The following is a 12,510-nucleotide window of genomic DNA, read 5'->3' as shown; positions in this document are numbered from 1 at the left end:
GTTTTCATATTAAAGGGAGACAATTACAAAATTTCATAAAAAGTATCAAAGTAAACATTTCCAGAAGAGGTATAACTCTATGTAATAGGTCTTTGTTCCTGAAATACAAGAAAACTGAAAAAAATATCATAAAATGTTGCTAAAATGATAAATCATATGATTTAGCTTTAAACAAAACCGGGTGATATGTATGGAGATGATACCCGGAGTTACAGTAAGTTGTAGAAATGAATGAACTGGAGTATAGAATATGAAAGATCGGTCGCAAAGTTTCAAACCCGGACCCCCACCCCCACCCCCTCCACCACGAAACATGCCCGCTCAGTCTGTTTAAAACACAGCAATAAAAAAAGAGGTAAATATGTAATATGGAAATGGGAGGGTAGTGATAGCAATGAACTTTCGTGTTTTAACAATTTACTGCTGACGTTTTTGTTTTGTTTTTAGGTTATTTAATTTTTGATTTCTTTCTTTTATATTTGAAATAATACTAGCATATCTTTTTAACACAGAATTAAAAAGAAAACCCGGTCTGGTCGGACTACGAACTATTTCAGTCTATGCTTATACAACTATTCACATAATGTTAACTTTTTTGTTTTTTAAAATGAACATTTCAAAGCATGGATTACAAATGTGTGCAATTCAGATGTTAAAGTATTATACCCCACACAATGTCCAATGCAATTTTCCCATTAGTTTAACTTGAATAATATATCTTATTTACAAGCGTTTTTATATCTCGTGCGCAAAATCGTTATTTTCAATTTCTGCGCATGTGATATTATACAATAATTGCCTTTTGGTGAGGTCGATATGAGCCGCGCCATGAGAAAACCAACATCCGCGCAGTCTGGTCAGGATCCATGCTGTTTGCTAACGGTTTCTCTAATCGCAATTCACAATGCTGGTTTTCTCATGGCGTGGTTCATATGTGGATTTATCGGCCTGATAAAAGCAACATCAACCTCGGGCGAATTTATCGACTTGATATCGCTTTAACAGGTCGATAAATCCACATATCTACCACACATAGAAGGCGACAATTATTTTATTATTAAATCCAGCCTACTCATAAGTATAAACATTAGATACAAATGTCTGCAATCTTAGGTCATCTTTCGTGGTTAATTGTATCCGACGTCGCATTGTTTTAACGTAATAACGTGTGGACGTCACAGCTGGAGGTCAATACGTGTGTTTGGCTCCGCCTCCGAGAAAATACGACTTTTTATCGTTGAACATGTGACTACATCTAGAACAATGGAAAGAACTATAAATATAGATTTAATGATAAAAAACAATAATTTCATATCGCATGCGCAACAACGCTATTTTGTTTTTCTGCGCATGTGACATTACATTTTCATGTCTCCCTATGTGAAATCGATACTTTCGTACTGATTAAAAGACGATGCGCTTTTTTATACATAGGATTATATTACTTTATCTTGTGTTCATACATGTGTGAACCCGGCCTATTTTTCTTTTCTGCTTTTGAATGATTTGTTCTACATGCAACATTTTGAAAACAATTTTTCATCAAATATTAAACTGAAACTATCATCATCAGATTGGAAATTAACTAACTACTAAATACTAAGAAAATAAGTGCTCTCATTATATGTTCCGTAGTTATTGCCGTTTTTCGAATGTTACTGCTGCTGATTTTCTTGAAGTATACCCATAAATACAGCGTTATGTAACCTCAAGACTATATCTATCAAAAAGTATGTTTATACAGCAAAGTCGCGACAATTTCTAAGTGCTTACTAGTAAAGCCTCCTTAATTCTGTCTTCATTATTTGGTAAGTAATAACTTTTTTAATGTTAAATGAATCATTTCATTATTTTTTCGGTATAATAAAATAAATAATGTATTCCTGAGAGGGTGATCCCTCGAAATAACTCTATCCGTGACTAATGTTTTTCAATGCGACAATTGTAAGTTACTGCAGAGAAAGAGTTTAGTATTTAAAATGTAAATGTATAATAAAATGTTGACGAAAATGGGCTTAAAATCCTAAAAGGCCACAACAGGAAATAATTCTTCCCGGCTAATTCTGACTTTTAAGTTGGTCGGGACTTTGATATGCACAGTCAAAATTTTCCTAGCACCGCAGCATGAAAATGAACCTGGTTGTCATTTTAAAATTTTATTTCATCCAAAAACATTTCAGGAACATTTTCAGAAAATAAAAGATACATACTGAGTGGCGAACGATCAGTAAAATGTTTAATAAAAAGTATTATATTATGTTTTTCATTACGCCGCTTTTGTGTGTAACATGTATTCAGGTATACGCGGGTAACAATAAAGATCGGAAAGAAATCGAAAATGTCTAACAAAATAAGAATATAATTAAAATGAAATTTATGCTGTTGTAAACTTTTTTTGGTGATTAACTTATTTTTCCCTTAGATACAAGCATTTGTATGTAAAATTTGAATGTGCAATAGCTGCGCGTGAAAATAGGGTAAGAGAAGATTAAGACAATACCGCGAAATCGAAGAAGGAGACCCCTGTTTATTTTTCGCTCATATTACAATTCATTTTTTTATCATAATTGTATTTGTGAAAAAAGAACACACTACTTAGTCATTCCGTTTGAAAACATATAGGTTTCAATGGGCCTGGTATACCAAATGAAACATAATTACTTATTGGATATAATGGACAACCCAAAACATAAATTTATCTTAAAAGCAGAAACGTCACAACTATATATATTTAGGGTTGAGCGAAAATGTGATTTCTCCACGCGATTTGCGTAAGAAGTACGAATTTTATCTTTTCAATGCAATGTAATATCGGGTGAAGATCAACTTTTACTATTATTTAAACAAGTTATGAAGGATGCAACTTGTTTTTGGAAAATCCCGCTCATTACACTTTCTTTACCGTAAAGTTGAAAAAGTATGTCGTCATATGAGCGCAAAAACTGGATAACTGACATTTTTTTCAAAAATCACTTTTTTGCATATTTTAGTCCAAAATGATGTCATACATATGCCCACCATTTATCTTTTCAAGTTTTTATTTAAAAAACCCTTTTTTCAGAAGTTTGCAAAAACCTGCTATCTGCAAACCAAGTTTTGATGAGAGCAAAAACAGGACAAGTGCACTTGGGTTGTTTTTGCACTAATAAAATATCATATACGTGCATATATTTTAAATGCAAAAACAAGCTAAGTGCACTTAACTTGTTTTAGCATCAATAATTTGTTTAAAGACAATATAACAGATTGGCAAACAAAATATAAAATTTGCATTTTATTATGATTTTAACATTAAGTGAGTTTGAACACCAATCTGTACTGCTTACTGATCATAATTTGTTTTTTTTTTTTAGCTCAAAATAGTTTTGTTATATAAATATTATTCAAAACTAACAAACGTGATAAAGACGTACATTCTGTATATTGAGTAATTTGCCTAAGTACAAATAAAATAGCTAATTGCAAGTCTCTTTGATTAAAGCATGGTAGTAAACTTCTCTGAGCAAAAAGGATAAAAAAATGATTTTCAGTTTATTTGAATAATAATTGCCTTCCATATACAAGGCACTAGCAGTCTAATGGGTAGAGAAAGGGTGATGAAGCGAAATATCTTGTATAAACTAGAGGACAGTATGTCTGTTTTCTTCACTCTCCTGGATTTCAGCATAATTTATTTTTACTGATACCCGATTTGTGAGTGTAACCAACAGAATTTTCTAAAGAATTGCTCTGGGATCTGAATTCTATGCTTTAAAACATGTATGCTTGCAGCTTTTAGGAACACTGATGCATTGGGGGCATCCCTGACTCAAATGGTATATACACAGTAATATAATTATATGTATACTGAGGTGTAGCAGGGATGGGGAAACTTCTCATTGGGGGACCCCATCCTGCAATATTTTTGTACTTTAAACACAAAATCCTATATTCTGCTGAGTTTTTAAGAGAAACATTTCTGTCATTTATAGAAGTTTCACAGAATTACTGTTTCACTTGAGAAAAGTTTGTATTCTAATGAAATTTTAATCATTAAACAAAGAAAAAATCAAAACAATGTTGGGTGCTGATGATGTTGGAGTGCTAAACGTATTAGACCGTAACAGAGTAACTCCTTTTTGAAGTCAAGAGTATTCAATTCCTACCATATTGACTGCAATTTTCGCGGGGTTGGAGGGAGGGGGGGTGTAGGTTCAAGCCAAAGGGGTACATCACATAAAGTTTTTGGGATGGTCTGGAGTATAGTAACCACTATTCACATAAAGGTTTTGGGATGGTCTATTTATAGTCTATAAATAAGGGTTACTATACCCCAGACCACCCCAAAACTTAAAATTATGTGATGTAGTAGTTCCCTTTGGTTCAAGCCCCACAGGGAGCAAAATTAATATTTTTTTCCTTATTTTCATTTTTTTTTCTTGTAAGTTTTTACTTCTTTCAAGACTTATTATTGATTAATTGTACATATTAATATTTATTGTACTCTGAAATAGAAAGGGAGGAGTTAGACATCTTTAAAAATTTTGAGTTAAATGCGGTAAAAGTTCTCTATTTTACGTTCACTCTTTAGATTGTATATTGTGGAAGAAATATAGCTATATAGTTTTACTTCTGCCTAAAGGCTATTTTTGAATGTAGTGAGCAAAATTCAAAACAAGACCTGCAGGATTCAACTTTAATTTTTCGATGTTGGAGTTAGAATTATGTCTCGTTAACTTCATTTACTTAAGGCACCCTAGGAAAAAGATACGTTGTCAGTTTTATTTTGTGTTTTATACTTCTTAATCAACAGTTTGATGTTTCTTTTCTTTTATCGAAATTAATGGTAAAATGAATTCTCTGCGAACATTTTGGATAGTGGCCATCATTTTGAAATTTGACTCTTAACTTGAGCTTGAGGAAAAATCATGAATTATATAATTGTTTAAAAATTTCATCACAGTGCAAAACACGATCAACTTTAAGAATATACCAAGCAAATGCCATTCTTTCAACAATCAACATTACTATTAGGGGTCCAATACCTTAAGGTCTTGAGTTCTGCTTTGTTCAACAGTGAGAGATATTTTCAGCTACTGCCAGTTCTTGATGACACGTCAGTTAAGATTATTTTCAACTTATTTCCAATGACAACAAATGACAGAATGTTGTAGTTCATAATTTACAGTTCTAAAGCTAATGAAATTTTACACAGAGTTTATAATCAGTTCATCATAGTCTGAGATGAACTACATGTATGTTGTAATTATAAATACTGTTATTCAAATTATTTAGTCTGTATTTGAGGGCTATTCTTAACAAAAGCTGTCCTTGCAAAAGCTCGACTATTTGAATTGTGGAATATTACCATGAATGTTAAAATATCTATATAGTTTCAATCCTGTATCTGCATTAGTTAACTTGAATGCAAAACTTTTAACCAGGATTTTCTTTATGTCCAAAAGGCGGGCATAATTTGGCAAAAATGCATGTGAGAGTTCTGGGACTTGTGCTTTCACCTACATTTATTAGCCTGAAGCCACAAGTGAGGCTTCAATTCAATATATACATTAGTTTTGGAGACAGGAACTTGCATGTAAAATTTTAACTAGGTTTTTCTAAGTCCAAAAGGGGGCACAGTTTGGTCAAAAGCTCTATAAATTATATAATAATTATACTAACCTTATTATGTAATTATAAATTATTAAATCTAATTGCGTTGCAGTTGACACTATCAACCACATTAAATTTTATCAGTCAGGGGTGTAACTGTTTCAAGTTATGTAACCTATTTCAGTTACTTTTTCAAGCTTTTTATAACCTGTATTAGTTATAAAGTATAGTTAACTTAGGTAAGTTATTCAAAAAGTCTTTTTGCTGTTCTCACCAAGTGACCTTTAAAGTGAAATTAGTAGCAAACTGTGGTCAATCAAATTCTCTTTTAGTCTGATTATGACCTGATAAGCATAATGGGATGTTAAGAGTTTTATAGCCTTAACATTTTTGTGTAAGACTTTATCAAATTTTTTATTGCATAGCTGGAAAGATAAAAGTTCAAGGATTCAGGGAATAATTGCATTAGTCTCATTCAAAATGAGGAATTGGCACACGAGGGCTTTGTAATATTTTATGATAACTGAAACAAGTTATGAAAATATAAGCAATAACTCACATGGGTTATAAAAAGCGATAACTTGAAACAGTTACACCCCTGACTGTTTATTTAACTGTAGTCCTGACAGGTAAAATAAAACATTTGCATGTTGATTATGAATAATTTAGAAAATGACAATTACCATCATTCTATTTAACAACTTTTCTGTTGGAGACTGTATTTGTGCTATACTTTAAATTATTGGAGGAATAAAATTATCTATCTATATTATGTTGCAAAGGGGTCCAGCACATGAGTTTTGTGACTTATTATTGTGTCCTAAAGCGCTGCGCCATAATTATATCCTAGGGAGTAGTCATATTAGTACGTTTTGTTTTTTTATACCCTCTAGGACACAAAAATAAGTCACATCACTCAATCCACTCATGTGCTGGACCCCTTTGTTATATTGCGTTAGATTGTTAATTAAGATTATAATATTGAGATTAATAAATAATCAATTTCAGTCACTGGCTTACACTAGTTTTCTACATTTTAAAGTCATTAACATATTAAGTAATTATAATAATTACCGGTAACACCAATTGTAACTGAATGTGGTAAAGTTAACATATCCCACAATACAACACAGCATCTTTAATCATGCAGGTACTCTTTAAACATACTAGTCATGAGTATGAGTCAACTTTGAAATCTATTCTTCTTATTATCTAAGCATATACAAAGCTTTATTTTGAAGTTGGTTGTGCAAATATGCATTAGAAAGTGCACATAGTTACTTTTTGCACACACAAAAATGATGCAAAAGCCAGTTATGAGCATTTAACCTGTTTTTGCACAAAACAATTTCGGAACAAAATCAAGCTATATGCATATTTAACAAAAAACTCTTTTAAAATAATGATTTTATGAAAAATACATCTAAGGTATAAATTCATGCATTTTCAACTGTTGGAAAGTTATACACATATAAAAGGAGCTCAAATTAAAATAGGAGTTATTAGTTTTTTGGCTCTCCTGAAAAATTATGAAAATGTCAGTTATCCAGTTTTTGCGCTCACATGACGATGTAATGTTAAAACTTTTCTGAGATGCTTTATGGATTTGGCCACACATGGGCAGTTTAACAACCCATTTTAGCTGGAGAATTACACTCAGATCCTTCGTAAAAAAACTTCAAACTATCGTACAGTTTCTCTGTATATAAAAAAGCAACAGTTTAATTTGCATAGTTACAATAGGCTTGGTTCTACCAATGAAAAACTCACAAAACGTAGGGTCTCAGAATGCGACAGCATTAAAGCTGCTCAATATAGATCCAAGTACAGTTCACTTCCGGTGTGGTCACGTGACCATAGTAAAGTAAGCAATGTTAGAATAAATCGTCTGCAGTACACTGTGATATTGATAAATTTACAAAAAAAATCTTAATGAAGAAATTTGTGAGATTTGAAGAAACAACATCCATTCAAAGTTTTCTTTTTCTTTTTCCAGACTTATTTGTAAATTATGATTAGCGGGCTCAAACGATTCTTCTGTTGTTATGTATCAAAAATGCCGAGCACTAGCAAACTGACTGAAAGGGTATTCTGTATACAATAATATATCAAATCAACCTAAATAAATTGCAAAGTTTTGCAAGATATGGCTAACCATTGAAGTTTTATCTTGAAGTATCTAAATGCATAATCTGAAAGTGTAGAGCATTGGTAAATATCCAAACGAACCTTAACAAGTTTTTACTTGGTCTTTTTTCACGAAACATTGTGAATCGTTCTATATATTGAGTGCAGTTAAATGGTAATTTTGTTCCCATTTAAAAGATTTCTTCTTCGCGTCGAGTTTTGGTTCACAAACTTATGTGAAATACACTCGATGACTGCTTCCTGGGCACTAACCAGTACTCGCACCGAAAGAAGGGACTGTTGGAGTCACGGTCAAAATCCGCTGACAGGATCCGACCCCGCGACCTCCGGATTACGAGACATCTGTACAAAAATGAAAAAATGGTAAACTTTGTATCTCGATTCTACTCTATATAGTTTTGAACTAATCTGAATATAACTTAAGTAAGTCAGTTTATTCAGAGATTACTTGCAAACTTGAAAAAAAAAAGATGTTAAAACATCATAGCAACCTGCCGAATATGAAATCGAATATTGAAAGTACAAAGACTATGCCAAAAACTGCAGTGTACCACAATATATTCAATGTGTGACTTTCATCGTACGTCAATTCAGTCGACTAAGTTCAAGAGATACTCAGAATACTGCGTGAACAAACCTATCTCAGCATTTGTTTCTATATATTTTTGTTTGTTTGTTTGTTTTGGGTTTAACGCCGTTTTTCAACAGTATTTCAGTCATGTAACGGCGGGCAGTTAACCTAACCTGTGTTCCTGGATTCTGTACCAGTACAAACCTGTTCTCCGCAAGTAACTGCCAACTTCCCCACATGAATCAGAGGTGGAGGACTGATGATTTTAGACACAATGTCGTTTATCAAATAGTCACGGAGAACATACGCCCCACCAGAGGATCGAACTCACGACCCCGCGATCCGTAGACCAACGCTCTTACCTACTGAGCTCTATATATTTATACAGGAATATTTTAAAAATATATTAAGACGTTTTTGCAACCAGAAAGAACACAGTCTTAACCCATTCATCAAAAAAGTTCCTCGCGGGCATTATAAAGTTCTGTGTTTTTTTTTACTAAATTCTAAATATGTAAGTTGATATGGACACGATATCATTCGTAATTATATTAGCCTTCCGTCCGTAAGTTTCCGGTGGTTTCCGTACAATCAGAATCGGCTATTTCCGTGGTTTGGGCCGGGCTGGGCCGGGCCGGGTTTTATTAATAACCGCCCATTTTCCACTGCTTAAATTCGTCAGTTAGTACTGCATGGCCTGCTGCTCTCGGAGAGATCATTACAGTTTACACTATACCAATTCAGTTCCTTCTTTATTTCATATAAACAATGAAATCTTGAGAACTCATTTTCAGTACTTTAGAGCATTTCAATGACATGAAAACCATATACAGTCATTTAGTATAACATGTCTTCTTACCAAAAAATAACAAATATTGAGATGTTTTATTACATATAAGAAAAACACTCTGTTCTGAAAAACACCATCCTCTGAAAACGCTCCCATGAAAATTGCCGTGTGGCGTATGTAGACATTTTCTAAGTGAATAATAAAACCTGGAAATTCACAATGAAAATGGTCCAGATCTTTTCTCAATGTAATCTGAGAATTCACAATGAAATGGTCTAGATCTTTTCTCAATACAATAAGCAATAAAACTAAGCCAAAACTATAACTGCCACGTTCTCAAATGACTCATTATACCAGATTTCATCAACATCTGGCGACAAAACTCATTAGAGAATATGGTAAAACAGCTAAAAATTGTATTTTGTGCAGGCCGTTCTTTCTATGTTTTTACCTATTACTATAGACCTATACTCTGTTCTCACTTCTTACGTAACTGACTGAAATACTTTCATTCAAGTCTCATTGTACATGAAAATATTCATTGCCGGGTTTAATTTTTATTCTTACTCTTCATACTAACATTTCCGACGTGCATTTTGTTCTGCCTGTAACATTGGCGTGAGTGGTTGGTTGTATACATGATAAGTTTTGTGATTTATACAGCCTCTTGAAAGAGTACTTTTACTCTCAGTTGAGTTTTTAGTATATGAAATTTATATCTTGGTCCAGCACATTTTGGTACCAGCAGTTGTGTAACATGACGAATAATCTTGCGAAAGCGAGGGGATATTTAACATAATTAAGAAAAGTTCTACACTTGGAACGAAAAATATTTGTTACGAAAAGAAATGAGAACGAAGCAGTAAAAAGTTAGAACTATCCTTTCCGGTAGTACAGGAAGTAGGAAGTTTTAACCAAGGAATTTCATGAAGCTCAATTGCAAAAGCTGGGTATCTGTAACATTTCGCATCTTTAACGACCATTTCTTTAGGCGTTCTTGAAGTATTTGTTTAATTGCTTTACATGCGTGTTCAGTTCATTACCTAGAACCGATCGTTGTCACCGTAGGCAGGTTGTTGACTACAAAGGATAGTCACAAAAATTTCTGCAGCTTAGTTTCGACTAAGTAAGTGAGTATACCTATTCACAGAACTTTAATTTCTGTTTCATCATAATATAACTAGATTATAGTAGATCTACCAATAAGCTAGGCGCATATAAACAGGTAGATTTAAGGCAATGGCCTAGTCAAAATGATTCCATGTTCAGATTGTTTTATGGAAGTATCTAGGGGTACGGATCCGTACCTCTAGAATCTGAGTCTAGAGGTACGGACCTCTAGACAAGTCTATTAGGGGTTTTCTAGGGGTACAGACCTCCTTTTTCTAGAGATCTATCTATCTATCTATCTATCTATATTCCATATAGTCAAACCCCTGCTGGGGACCTAGACTTTGCGCATGAACTAGCAAGAATGTTAAACGAGTAAAAAAGTAGTAGTAAAAAGCAAGAAGAAGAATGGTTAAAAACAGGGCAGGTGTATTTAAGGTGAGATGTGCTCAATCTGGCTTACAGCCTGACTGAACACTGGCCCAGACGAGTTGACAACATCTGAAGGCAAGGCATTCCAATGATATACTGTACGAGGGAAGAATGAAAATTTATGATAGTTGGATGAGGGTGAAATTCGAACGATTGCCTGGGAATGAGTGGTTCTGGTTCTGGAAGATCTAGTGTTGGGTGTTAGGTAGTCTGGTAGTGGGATGGCGACCTGGTTATGCAAAATGTTATAAAACATAACCAGGCGCTGGTCAATGCGATGCAATGCAAGGCGTCACCAATTTAGGGAAGTCAGCATGTTGTCTACACTGGATGTACGGCCGTAATCACGCTTGGCCCAGCGCGCAGCTCTGCGCTGCTCAGACTCAAGCTGATCAATTAGAGTATCAGAGTGGGGGGACCACACAGTGGAACTGTACTCTAGCTGGGGCCATACAAGTGTTTTGTATGCTTGTGATTTTAACCCTTCTGAGTGCACTTTGATGTTATGTCTTAGGAAACCAAAAATGGTTATTTATATGTTAATCTTTGTTGAAAATGAAATAAGAAATAAGACTTAACCAGTCTTCACTTTAAACTTGGATCTAATTGGTTTACAGATACTAGCTTCCACCCGATTGTGTACCTTCTCTTTCAAAACCGAAATAACCGAGGAACTCCAAATGAATACACTGTTCCGAGCCAATTAGTTCGTAAAATAAATTGTCAATAACAGCTGGATTAATGAATGAATCTATCCTTAAAATAATGAATTCTATTTGAAATTCGGCATAAATAAATAATAAATTAGGCATAATAATACGCACCTATTTATTGTGTTATTTCACAAGGTATAATGATAATCGGCACGGAACTGATTGTTTAATAATCGACGAAGCGACAATAAGTAAAAGAAACTATTTGTGAAAATGTCGCTTGTATCACGTAACGGCTACCAAATGTGTGAAAAATATAACTGCACTAACGGTTATTTGTCAATTAAAATATTTTTTCCCAACATATTTAACATTATTTTGTTGAATCTTTATATCTTTTTTACTGCCAGTTCGAATCTTCGTGATTTATTTGGTGTTCCTCGGTTATTTACATTCTGAAAGAAATACGGGTAACAAATCAGATGAACGTTATCTGTAAACCATTTAGATCGAAGTTTAAGGTAAGTTCTGATAAAGTGATATTTCTTATTTAATTTCAACAAAATTTGAAATGTAAATGACCCTTAATCTCTAGAAAACGGAGGTCCGTACGAATAGAAAACTCCTAACAGGCTTATTGTCGCTTCGTCGATTATTAAAAAATCAGTTCCATGCCAATTATCATTATACCTTGTTGAATAAGACAATAAATAGGTGCGTATTATTATGCCTGCCCTAATTTATTATTTATTTATGCCGAATTTCAAATAGAATTCATTTATTTTAAGGATAGATTCATGCATTAATCTAGCTGTTATTGAAAGTTTATTTTACAAACTAATTGGCACGGAACAGTGTATTCATTTGGAGTTCCTCGGTTATTTCGGTTTTGAAGGAGAAGGTAAACAATCGGGTGAACGTTGGTATCTGTAAACCAATAAGATCCAAGTTTAAAGTGAAGACTGGTTAAGTCTTATTTCTTATTTCATTTTCAACAAAGATTAACATATAAATAACCCTAAATCTCTAGAAAAAGGAGGTCCATACCCCTAGAAAACCCCTAACAGGCTTGTCTAGAGGTACGGATCCGTACCCCTAGACACTTCCTTGTTTTATATTTGTGACAGGGCAATCTAAATGTCAAAACTTTGAAGGACCAAAATAATGGAGGATAAATCACAGTACACAATCATGTAAAGTTATTGGTTTTATCG

The 12,510-nt window shown here is 33.5% G+C and overlaps 1 protein-coding gene across 4 annotated transcripts in view; it reads left to right on the top strand.

The window, feature by feature from the left end:
• Positions 1-9,986: 9,986 nt before the first annotated feature.
• Positions 9,987-12,510, top strand: part of LOC123559573 (phosphatidylinositol 4,5-bisphosphate 3-kinase catalytic subunit beta isoform-like) — a 163,735-nt gene continuing 161,211 nt past the window's right edge. For 2 of the 4 annotated variants that reach the window (XM_045351509.2, XM_045351512.2), the window contains exon 1: positions 9,987-10,227. The gene's annotated coding sequence lies outside the window, so the exon portion shown is untranslated. Of the gene's footprint in view, positions 10,232-12,510 lie in introns of all 4 variants that reach the window. The other 2 variants (XM_045351508.2, XM_045351511.2) reach the window with 1 other exon arrangement.

The sequence above is a fragment of the Mercenaria mercenaria genome, chromosome 10 (genome assembly GCF_021730395.1).
Source record: "Mercenaria mercenaria strain notata chromosome 10, MADL_Memer_1, whole genome shotgun sequence".
In the NCBI taxonomy this organism is placed as follows: Eukaryota; Metazoa; Mollusca; class Bivalvia; order Venerida; family Veneridae; genus Mercenaria; species Mercenaria mercenaria.
The sequence above is the reverse complement of the archived record's forward strand: the minus strand, read 5'-3'. Positions and strand labels throughout refer to the sequence as shown.